We start from the raw sequence: 11293 nt of genomic DNA on the forward strand, positions 1-11293 counted from the left end.
GGAGGAGCCATCCTCGGCACTCACGCTTATCTTGAGATTTTTAGTAGTATCCATTCACTTGTCTATGAACTGTATAGGCAACCAAGTAGTCCTTTACCGCGGACGCGGCTATTCGAATAGATCATGTTAACCCTGCAGGGGTGTACTTCTTCATACACGCTCTCACCACTTACCGTCGTTTACACGACATGTACTCGGCAACCTTCAAGCGAAAGCCCAACGTGGGTGTCGGCCACGACCTACCTAATCACCTAAGTCTCCAATCCAGGTTTATCGCCTATCCAGGTTCCATCCGCAGGGAGTCCGGCCGAAGTTTCCCATACGGCCCCGAACGATGTGTAGAGGGTTCCGTGACACCTAACGGGTGCCCGGTATTCCCGGCCACGTACCTACCGCATCACAGCCCACCCCTACGGTCAGCGCTGTCCACGGCCTCCAGTAGGCTACAAACACCAGAAACTACTTGCAACTCCTGGACAGAGAACTAGGGTGAATAAGAAGCCGAGAGGGTCCATTGGTTTCGGGCCCAATGCATGGTAGTATCTGATTCTTAAATGACACATACAGATATCAGTGCTTAAGGTCGGCTTCAATGAAACAACCCACCATGTACTCCTACATGGCCTCTCATTGATACCTTTACCAAATCGTGTTCACCACATCACTCTCAATACCGGCATGATCATTTCACTCTAGCCCATCACCCAGATGAACCAGACCTGACATGACTCTAAGCATAGCAGGCATAGCAAGGTAGGAACAACACATACATATGGCTCAGTCAACTCCTACACATGCTAGTGGGTTTCATCTAGTTACTGTGGCAATGACAGGTCATGCAGAGGAAATGGGTTCAACTACCGTAGCACACAGCAGTTTGAAACGTGTTGTCTTAATGCAGTAAAAGAGAGCAAGAGCGAGAACATGGGATTGTATCGATATGATCAAATGGTTGGTTGCTTGCCTGATGGGTCGATGCACGGATACGGTTCTTCGCTAGGGTAATCACGGTACTCCTCGGAGGCAGAACCTGCCGCAAGAACACCGATACACAACCATCACCAAACAATGTGCGACAATATGATGCATGCATGAAACATGACAACATGAGTGTGTTGGGCTAATGCAACTAAGACCAGATGGGTTTGAATCAATTTGAACCAAAGATTCAAATTTCAAACTCATAAAGGGCCCTTTAAAGTGTTTTATCTTGTTCTGCACTAAACAGCAAGTTAACTTGTTTAAACATGCATGAAAACAGTACAGATGGATAGATTGGATTTTTCTGATCATTTTTCATATATAACTTGTTTGATTTGGAGTTACAGATTAAAAGTTATGAATTTTTGAAGTTTGAACTATATTCTGGAATTTCCTATATTAGAATAAATCCAGAAATTAATTTATTGCGTCAGCCATGCGTCAGAATGACGTCAGGGTCAACGGAGACGTCCAGGTCAAACCTGACTGTGGGTCCAGGGTGTCAGGGTAATTAGTTTAGCTAAAGTTTAATTAAAACTAAACCTATTTAGTTAACAGGGCTGGGCCCCACCTGTCATTGACTCATCAGAGTCAACCAGGGCCCACCGTGGTCGAAGTCAATGTCGGCTGCACCGGCGTCTAGCCGCCGGCGAGCCCGACGCGGCAGCGGAAGTGAGTTTGGCCGTTTCGGCAACCAAACGAGCCGCGGAGGGTGGCTATGGATAGCTGGGAACATGCCGCAACTTCTGGTGGAGTCGGTTGGGGTCGGGGCGGCCGGAATCGGCGCCGGCGACGACCTAGGCGGCCGCCGGAGTTCGGCCAAAGGCGAACTTGAGGCTAGAGGGGTCGGTGAGGTGCGGGGAGTAGTTGGTTAGGTGCTACGTGACGTGGTGAGCACGATGGACACCAAGTGGTGGCCGGAGGGTGACCAGGAGCACGTCGGCGACGAGCTCCACAGCGGTGGGTGCGGTTGAGCTCCGGGAGGTCACTACACAGCTCGGGGCAAGAAAGGAAGGGAGGGGAAGATGGTTAAGCTCACAGGGAACTCGACGGAACACTTGGTGCGGCCGGGGACGGGCCGGAGCGACGACGGCGTTGAAGGGGATCTCCGGTGACGGTGGACTCGGGCGAAGTCGATGCGGTGGACTCGGGCTACTCGAGCACGCGGGGCTCGGCTAGCTCGACGTAGTTGAGGGCGGCGGAGCTCCAGACACAGTGAGGAGGAGCACGGACGGCGGGGAGCGTGTCTACGACGACGGCGTGGCTGCGGTGGCGTCGGCCATGGCGGGGGAGCGCGAGAGAGAGGAGCCGGGGAGGAGAGGGGGCGTCTGGGGGGTTCGGGGGAGAGAGAGGGATCGATCCACGGCGTTAGCCGGGCGAGTGGAGCGGCGAGGCGGCGAGCAGGTGCGTGGCACCCATGCGGTGCTCGTCGTCGAGCACCTTGCCTGCTTGCCTGGCCGGCAAGCAGCTCGCTGGCGCGGCGCTGGGCTGGGCCGGCAGGTGGGCCGGTTAGCGGCGCCAGGTAAGTTTTCTGTTATTTCCCTTTTCCTATTTTTCTGCAACTTTGTGGAGTTTTTGAAAATACTTAGATGGCTCCAAAAATCACCAAACTGCTCCTGGTCCATAGTTGGATTATTTCCAACATGAAACATTTCTGTTTGGGAATATTTGGGCATTTGCAATATTTTATATAATTTGAACTGCTCAAATTCAAATACTTATGAATTAATTCAAAGACCTTAGGATGACCTAGAAAATGGTGCACCACTTTCGGCAGAGGCTCTGAACCAAAGCAAAGCTGATGAGCATTTTTAAGGGCATTTCAGGTTCATTGAAATAATTTTTAGTAAACCCTAGTTGGATTAAAAGTGGTTCTGGGGGTTTCTGTCCTTCCCCATTTCAAATTCAAATGATATTTAAACATGATGCACACACTAATGCATGGACTAGCTAGGATGTGACAACTCACCCCCACTCAAAAGAATCTCGTCCCGAGATTTCGGTTCCTCCGGGAAGAAGGGGGGATACTCGAGTCGAAGACGATCCTCCCTTTCCCAAGTTGCCTCATTCTCAGAATGGTGCGACCATTGAACCTTGAGAAACTTGATATTATGACGTCGAGTGGTACGCTCAGCTTGATCGAGGATACGAACGGGGTACTCTCGATACGTGAGATTATCTTGGAGATCAAGCGTTTCGTGGTCCACTCCACGGATAGGATCCGAGAAGCAACGCCTAAGTTGGGAAACGTGGAAGACATCATGGACTCTGGAGAGATGCGGAGGTAGTTCCAATTGGTAGGCAACTTCTCCTCGTTTTGCGAGAATGCGAAAGGGTCCAATGTAACGAGGAGCCAATTTGCCCTTGATACCGAAGCGATGGGTTCCCTTAAGAGGAGTAACCCGAAGGTAAGCCTTCAACCTCAAAAGTCATAGCCTTATGTTTTCGGTCATATTGACTCTTTTGACGAGATTGGGCTGTTTTCAACTTTTCAGGAACGATGCGAACTTGCTCTTCTGCTCCCTGAATCATATCCGGGCCAAAGAATTGTCTTCCCCCGGTTTCTGACCAGTTAAGAGGCGTTCGACACCTTCGTCCATAGAGAACTTCAAAAGGGGCTTTGCCCAAGCTGGATTGATAGCTGTTGTTATAAGCAAATTCGGCAAATGGAAGGCATTTCTCCCACTCCATTCCGAATGAGATAACAGAAGCTCGAAGCATGTCTTCTAGAATCTGGTTGACGCGTTCCACTTGACCACTTGATTGAGGGTGGAAAGCGGTACTAAAAGAAAGGCGGGTTCCCATAGCATTTTGGAAACTTTCCCAAAATTGAGAGGTGAAAAGACTTCCTCGATCCGAGTTAATTTCCAAAGGAACACCATGGAGAGACACTATTCGGGAGATGTACAAGTCTGCTAACTGACTAGCAGTTATACTCTCACGAACAGGTAAGAACTGGGCCACTTTGGAAAGACGATCGACCACGACGAAGATAGCATTATTCCCTCTCTTGGTCCTGGGAAAACCGGTAATGAAGTCCATACCAATTTTATCCCATTTCCATTCAGGAATAGCTAGGGGTTGAAGGGTGCCAGCAGGCCGTTGATGCTCTGCTTTTACACGACGGCAGACGTCGCAATTAGCAATATACTGAGCAATTTCTCTCTTCATCCTAGTCCACCAGAACCTCTGGCGTAGGTCCTGATACATCTTAGTGCTACCGGGATGAATAGTGAAAGGAGATTCATGAGCTTCCTTAAGGATCAATCGCCTCAGGTTTCGCACCTTGGGGACCACTAGCCGATTCCCGAAGTATACGACTCCTTGATCATCGATGGAGAAACAATTCGCAACTCCTTTCTTGATGTTTCTCTTGATGCGGGAAATTCCCGGATCTACTTTCTGTGCTTTGATGATCTGATCCGTAAGGGTAGGTTTCGCCACCAAGGTGGAAAGAAATCCTTGAGGAACAATGTGAAGGTTAAGCTTCCGAAATTCCTCATGGAGAAGCGGTTGACTTTGTTGTAACATCAGGTTGTTACAATAAGATTTACGACTTAGCGCATCATCCATGACGTTGGCTTTCCCTGGGGTGTAAGTTATTCCTAAGTCGAAATCTGTGATCAACTCGACCCATAGTCTTTGCCTGAGATTTAAATCCGGTTGGGTGAATATATACTTCAGACTTTGGTGATCAGTGTAGATTTCGCAACGATTACCGAGAAGATAATGTCGCCATGTTTTGAGTGCATAGACTACGGCTGCAAGCTCTAGATCATGAGTGGGGTAGTTTTCCTCATGTGGGTGTAGTTGCCGTGAAGCATAAGCAATTATGTGTCGATCTTGCATGAGAATACAACCTAGTCCTTGTCGCGAGGCGTCGCAGTAGATAACAAAGTCCTTAGAGAAATCTGGCGGTACCAATACGGGAGCAGATGTCAGGCGTCTTTTCAGTTCCTGAAAACTATGCTCACATTGTGGAGTCCACTCGAACTTTTTATCTTTCTTGAGGAGTTCGGTTAGAGGTTTGGCAACTTTGGAGAAGTTCTCGACAAAGCGACGACAATAGCTCGCTAGGCCAAGGAAACTCCGAACTTGCTTGACCGATTCAGGTGGAGTCCAGTTAAGGACGGCTTGAACTCGCTCAGGGTTAACCGCAATGCCTTTACCAGAAATTACATGTCCAAGATAGGTCACTTCTGACAACCAGAATTCACATTTAGAAAATTTGGCATAAAGGCGATGCTCTCGAAGTTTCTTCAACACTAGCCTTAGGTGTTCGACATGTTCTTCCTCGTTCTTGGAGTAGATGAGTATATCATCGAGGTAAACCACGACGAATTTATCCAAATATTCCATGAAGATAGAGTTCATCAACCGAGAGAAGGTGGCTGGAGCGTTGGTTAAACCGAAGGACATGACGGTGTACTCGTATTGGCCATAACGAGTAACAAAGGCCGTTTTCGGAATGTCCCCATTTCTGATTTTGATATGATGGTAACCCAACCTCAAATCCATTTTAGAGAAGATTGAGGATCCAGCGAGCTGATCATATAGGTCATTGATCCTGGGGAGCGGATACTTGTTCTTAATTGTGACCAAGTTCATAGGTCGATAATCTACAACCATCCGGTCCGTACCATCCTTCTTCTTGACGAAGAGGACGGGGCAAGCCCAAGGAGATGAACTAGGTTGGATGAAACCCTTTTTCAAGGACTCATCGAGTTGTTTCTTAAGCTCGGCTAGTTCAAAAGGTGCCATCTTGTAGGGTCTTCTGGAAATCAGGACAGTTCCTGGAAGGAGATCTATCATGAATTCGACATCTCTGTCAGGTGGAACACCTGGCAATTCCTCTGGGAAGACATCCGGAAAGTCACGGACTACCGGAACGTCTTCGAGGTCTGGCAACGGGCTGGCGTTAAGAGAATATAGCTGTCGCTTGGCTACTCGGGTCAAGACATTGACTATCTTCCCCGAAGGATGGGTGAGTTGAATAGTCCTAGAAAAACAATCAATTTTGGCATGATGGGCTGACATCCAATCCATACCCAAAATGATATTAATATCCGAAGATTTGAGAGCTATCAAAGATGCGAGAAAAACAAGTCTGTCGACTTGAATTTCATTTCCGTGGCTTACTCTAGAGGTTTGCCATCTAGAACCAGGAGTAGAAATTTCCATAGTGGATGGCATGTCACAGAATGCGGTGTTATGCAAACGAGCATAATTTTCGGATATGAAAGAATGAGATGCTCCTGTATCGAAAAGAACAGATGCCGGGTGGCAATTAACAAGGAGCGTACCGAGAACGACGTTGGGATCCTCTTGAGCTTCATCAGCAGAGATACAGTTGACACGGCCACGTGTAGCGATGGCCGGCTTGGCGTGGAACACTTTCCCTGTCGGCTTGCCGCGGCCAATAGTTTTTGCTGTCTGGTTGGGGTTGGTTTGGGGACACTCGCGCATATAGTGGCCTGATTCCCCACACTTGAAACAAGTCACGGAGCTGGTGCGTGGGGAAGCATTCTTGGTTGGACCACCATAGGACTTGGCTGGTGCATATGGCTGAGCTGGGCGAGGTGCCTGGAAGGATGGCCTCGGTGTGAACCTGGGTGGCAGGGCAGTGTTAGGCACCCACACGCGGCGCTTCTGAGGACCAGCACTGGATGAGGAACCCAAGTCACGGCCATGCTTGTGTGTTGCTTCATAATCAGTCTGACCAGTCTCAGCACTGATGGCCTTGTTAACAAGCTTCTGATAAGACGTGCACTCATGCAGACGGAGGTCGCGGCGAAGCTCAGGACTAAGTCCCTTACGGAACCTTGCCTGCTTCTTGGCATCAGCAGAAACTTCCTCCGTTGCATAACGGGCAAGGTTACCAAACTCCCTGCTGTAAGTGTCAACAGAGAGCCGACCTTGAGTGAAACTACAGAACTCCTCACGTTTACGGTCCATGAGACCCTCCGGAATGTGATGTTCACGGAAAGCCTCGCTGAATTCAGCCCAAGTAGTGACATGGTCCGCTGGGCGCATAGCTCCATAATTTTCCCACCATAGACTGGCGGGGCCTTCAAGATGATATGCAGCAAAGGTGACCTTGTCAGCCTCAGCTACCAGCGCAGAACGCAGTTTGTGAGAAATACTGCGAAGCCAGTCATCAGCGTCGAGAGGCTCGACGGAGTGGTGGAACGTGGGTGGATGTAACTTGATGAAATCACTGAGTGACACCAAGTTAGTCCTCTGATGGTGTGCTGTGTTCTGTTCAATACGCTCCAACAAACGGTTGGTCTCCCGCTTGTTTCTCTCAGGCTCTAGCATAACTTCTGCCAGAGAGGGAGGGTGAGGCAGATTTGTATCCCCAACTCTGCTGCCTTCGGCCTGCTCTGGGGAAGCAGGGTTGTTGCGGGTGTTAACCATCCTAGGAAAAACAAGACAATGGTTTAGTCCAACATGACAAGATCCCGACATAGAATGTAGAATGTAATGGACCACTCAGAATGCAAGATGATCATCCGTATGACATGGTAGATACATAAACTACTTCTTTTATTCCATCGTCATACGCACCATACGAGGATTAGTACAAGACCAACAAGTACTACTACGGTGAGAGGAGGATTACATCTCATCAGAGGCATCCCAAGCTCCTATACATTATTTTTTTTACACCCCCGGAATTACTACATGCTAAGTCATATTCCACAAGTCACGCAGGACAGTGGAAATACAACTATTACAATACCTAGTGGAACTACTACTATCTCAGTCATCTCCGTAGTAGTTCTCATAGAAGTCTCCTCCATAGCCTGGAAGTTCAACGTGAGCATCCGGAAACAAACGGTCCTGAGGAGCCTGTGGACCAAAAGGGCTAGGGTGAGGTCTTGGACCAACAAACGGTGGCCTGCGAGGACCACGAGGTGGGGTGATGCCTCCCACATCACGCCAATCCATCATGTCCGGCAGAGCAGACCTAACAGGATACAGATGTCTCATATACATGCATCCAGCTTGCACAGCCGGTGCAAACCGAGTCAAGGTGGCCCAATGATCAGCGCGGGTGTTGAAAAGCTCCATTCTCAAGGCCCGATTCTCTCGGTCCTTATCCTCGAGCAACTCAGCAGTGGTGCGAGTTAGTGAGTCCTCCTGACTGGGGTCAGCATAGATAGCCCGAAGATAACCGTGTGCTCCAGGAAGTGAAGCTGGCATATACCGAAAGTCGGTGTTGCGAAGCAGGCCAGACCTGACTCGCATGATGGTCATCATAGAATAAGCCGCATCTTGCACAGCCATCTCAATAGTAACACCGAGCCCATAGAAACAGTGAAGAGCCTCGGTAGAACCAGGATAAGAGGGAAATATCCGGACGGTGCAAAGATACTGGCTTCGGTTAAAATCTCGAAACTGCTCTTCGACCGTGTATTCGGGATACGAACGGTAACCCGTCTCGATCATCACTCGGACTAACATAGACGTATGACCGGTCACACCAATGCATCGGGTCAGGCGAACCACTTGATTTTGGTTGTGAGTGGCCATCTGTAAGCACAATCATAATGCAAGGGCAATAGAATTTCTAGCAAAATTTCGACAGCATAACGGCTGTAAATGCTCACAAAGGGTTTGAGACATTTATCAAAAAATTGCATAGACACTCAACAATGTCATATCAAGGTTCTGGGTTCAACTTATCAGCATAACAAGGTAGTAGAACTGAACTAGGCTTGTAATCATCAAACCTATAAGGTACTACTGATTCGTAACACGTGAACCTGATAGAGAGAGAAGATCCTAATCCTTAATCCCCGGTAGAAGAATGGACTGACTCAGATCAGAATGCCATGAGATAAAGAAGTAAAAGAGCCTTACGTACCATCCCACAATCAATTCCCCTACATATAACTAAAGCATTTCTAGACTCAACATCGACCAGTTTGGCTTGGAGAACCTACAGGCAGTCCGGCTCTGATACCAACGCTGTCAGGACCCCGACTCAAAGTCACATCGATCTAGCCTGTAACACCTCATATTACTTTGCGGCCTCACGCACGGTATTCCCACGGGTGTCGCCTTACCTTTGCCCGGGACCGTTTGCGCCTTTTGGCACATGTATATGATAGTGTCGCTAGCATCCATATGATAAGGAGCCCGGGCTGACATGGCTAGTCGTAAACCCAAAGTGGCACAAACTTACAGGGACAAGCATCCATGACCCAGCATCGAACGTGTCGGTCATCAGCAAGTGAATCCAGGCTGTAGCATTGGGCTAGCAGGACTCCGGTGAACCGGGCTGTAGCGGGCTAACAGGACTCCGGTATCCATCGCGTGACATTTCCCCGAAGGGACAAACACAGGAACGAAGAAGGACACATGCCGGCCAGCCTAAGTGTTCCGGAGCAGTAGCAAGCTACCATGGCTCAATGGAAACACTAGGAGACATTTCCCGGTAAGAGAGGCTACTAAAGATAAACAACTAGATAGTCAGATCCCACACATACCAAGCATTTCAATCATACATACAATATGCTCGATATGTGCAAATACAACAAGGCATCACAACATGACTCTACGACACAAGTACTTTATTTAAAAGCTCAGAGAGCCATACATAACATACATACAAGTACGGGTCACACGACCCACATTCAAGTCATACAGTCATACAAACCAGCAGCGGAAGTAACTTGTCTGAGTACAGACAACTAGTAAAATAAAAGAGGCTTGGAAAGCCTAGCTATACTATGTGGACCTTCACAAGCTCAGGATTACCACCTGGGCCTTAGTCTACTCGTCGATGTCAACGTCTACGAAGAACCCATCAGAAGGGGTTGCAGCGCCTTCTGTAAAATGTAAATTATAGCAACATGAGTACAAAGGTACCCAGCAAGACTTACGTCAGATCCTACATACATGCACATTATCAAGAAGGGTTGGTGGAGTTATTGCAGCAAGCCAGCTTTGACTCTTGGCTAAACTATCCTACGAGACTCCAACTTGAAATGGTTTTGCGCACACGAGTCCACTACTCACCACCTCAATACACCACCGAGGATCCACCTCCGTCTTCCTACGGAGGAGCCATCCTCGGCACTCACGCTTATCTTGAGATTTTTAGTAGTATCCATTCACTTGTCTATGAACTGTATAGGCAACCAAGTAGTCCTTTACCGCGGACGCGGCTATTCGAATAGATCATGTTAACCCTGCAGGGGTGTACTTCTTCATACACGCTCTCACCACTTACCGTCGTTTACACGACATGTACTCGGCAACCTTCAAGCGAAAGCCCAACGTGGGTGTCGGCCACGACCTACCTAATCACCTAAGTCTCCAATCCAGGTTTATCGCCTATCCAGGTTCCATCCGCAGGGAGTCCGGCCGAAGTTTCCCATACGGCCCCGAACGATGTGTAGAGGGTTCCGTGACACCTAACGGGTGCCCGGTATTCCCGGCCACGTACCTACCGCATCACAGCCCACCCCTACGGTCAGCGCTGTCCACGGCCTCCAGTAGGCTACAAACACCAGAAACTACTTGCAACTCCTGGACAGAGAACTAGGGTGAATAAGAAGCCGAGAGGGTCCATTGGTTTCGGGCCCAATGCATGGTAGTATCTGATTCTTAAATGACACATACAGATATCAGTGCTTAAGGTCGGCTTCAATGAAACAACCCACCATGTACTCCTACATGGCCTCTCATTGATACCTTTACCAAATCGTGTTCACCACATCACTCTCAATACCGGCATGATCATTTCACTCTAGCCCATCACCCAGATGAACCAGACCTGACATGACTCTAAGCATAGCAGGCATAGCAAGGTAGGAACAACACATACATATGGCTCAGTCAACTCCTACACATGCTAGTGGGTTTCATCTAGTTACTGTGGCAATGACAGGTCATGCAGAGGAAATGGGTTCAACTACCGTAGCACACAGCAGTTTGAAACGTGTTGTCTTAATGCAGTAAAAGAGAGCAAGAGCGAGAACATGGGATTGTATCGATATGATCAAATGGTTGGTTGCTTGCCTGATGGGTCGATGCACGGATACGGTTCTTCGCTAGGGTAATCACGGTACTCCTCGGAGGCAGAACCTGCCGCAAGAACACCGATACACAACCATCACCAAACAATGTGCGACAATATGATGCATGCATGAAACATGACAACATGAGTGTGTTGGGCTAATGCAACTAAGACCAGATGGGTTTGAATCAATTTGAACCAAAGATTCAAATTTCAAACTCATAAATGGCCCTTTAAAGTGTTTTATCTTGTTCTGCACTAAACAGCAAGTTAACTTGTTTA

Source organism: Triticum dicoccoides, chromosome 6A (assembly GCF_002162155.2).
Source record: "Triticum dicoccoides isolate Atlit2015 ecotype Zavitan chromosome 6A, WEW_v2.0, whole genome shotgun sequence".
Lineage (NCBI taxonomy): Eukaryota > Viridiplantae > Streptophyta > Magnoliopsida > Poales > Poaceae > Triticum > Triticum dicoccoides.